The sequence below is a fragment of the Babylonia areolata genome, chromosome 2, assembly GCF_041734735.1.
Source record: "Babylonia areolata isolate BAREFJ2019XMU chromosome 2, ASM4173473v1, whole genome shotgun sequence".
NCBI lineage: Eukaryota > Metazoa > Mollusca > Gastropoda > Neogastropoda > Buccinidae > Babylonia > Babylonia areolata.
Genome location: NC_134877.1, coordinates 62,288,816 through 62,289,174, shown reverse-complemented (window position 1 = coordinate 62,289,174; position 359 = coordinate 62,288,816).

Here is a 359-nt window from a genome sequence, read left to right as displayed (position 1 = left end):
ACAACAGCAAATGTGGCATAGCGTATATGGGTCAGTCCGCACGCTAGGGCACCTTTTTGAAAGTGAAACTGAAAATGTAAATGATTAAATCATCATTGTTTTCACTTGCGCTATTTACTCGCTTATTTTGAAACTTTTCGGACTAATTGTAACAGAAGCTATAGTGTTCCGGCCTTTGTGGCAGAAAGTGAACTATTTTCTACAAATGAAATTTTGAAACAAAACAAAGTTGTCTTCGACATTGAAAACCTGATATCCTATGTGGAAATAAGATTCGGAAATAAATCTTATGTGTGTAATTGAAACATGTAAGGACATTGATATTCTTTGTGACTGAAACGCAAAACAACAAAGTGAGA